This window comes from Hakea prostrata, unplaced genomic scaffold (genome assembly GCF_041222555.1).
Source record: "Hakea prostrata isolate BN-2017 unplaced genomic scaffold, UWA_Hpros_2 contig_40, whole genome shotgun sequence".
Classification (NCBI taxonomy): Eukaryota; Viridiplantae; Streptophyta; class Magnoliopsida; order Proteales; family Proteaceae; genus Hakea; species Hakea prostrata.
The window spans coordinates 72,931-73,593 of NW_028291159.1; positions in this window are offsets into that span (position 1 = coordinate 72,931).

Genomic DNA, 663 nt, shown 5'->3' on the forward strand with positions numbered 1-663 from the left:
ACATAACAGGACATCCTAGCCAAACACTACTAGACAATCCTAGATATGTCATCCAACAGTTTAGGAAGGTGTCCAGAGGGCATCTCCGGAAACATCCCATAATATTCCCGTAGTAGTCCAAGGACAGAAGTGTCGAAAGGACACCTCTCCTTTCCAAACCATACTTAAGCATACACATGCATCAATTCATATCATCACATATATGGTAACTTCATATATGGAAAGAAATCAATAAGTACAATCACTTGTATATAATTGGTAAGTAAATCATACATGAATCAATTCAACATAAATAAATAATGCTACTGTAATTCAAAGTTATGCAACAGTAGTATATCATTGTAAGAATCTAATTTAGGAATCATATCAATGATATTCAAATATAGAAACTAGATTCATGCTATCTATGTAATTAAGGAAATAACCATCCTTACCTTTTATAACTCGCAAAGGAATCCTAAGAAATCAAGTAAGATCTTGGCAAACTTGAGAAGAAGGTCCTAAACAAGTATATACAACATATTAGGAAAGATCCCTAACAGAAGAGATATTAAAACATCCGAAACAGACCAAATCTGGAGTTGCTGTACTCATTGGTCGAGTGGATTGGTCGAGTGGTCCAGTCGACCAATCAGTCGACCAATGCAGACAGTAGCCTATAAA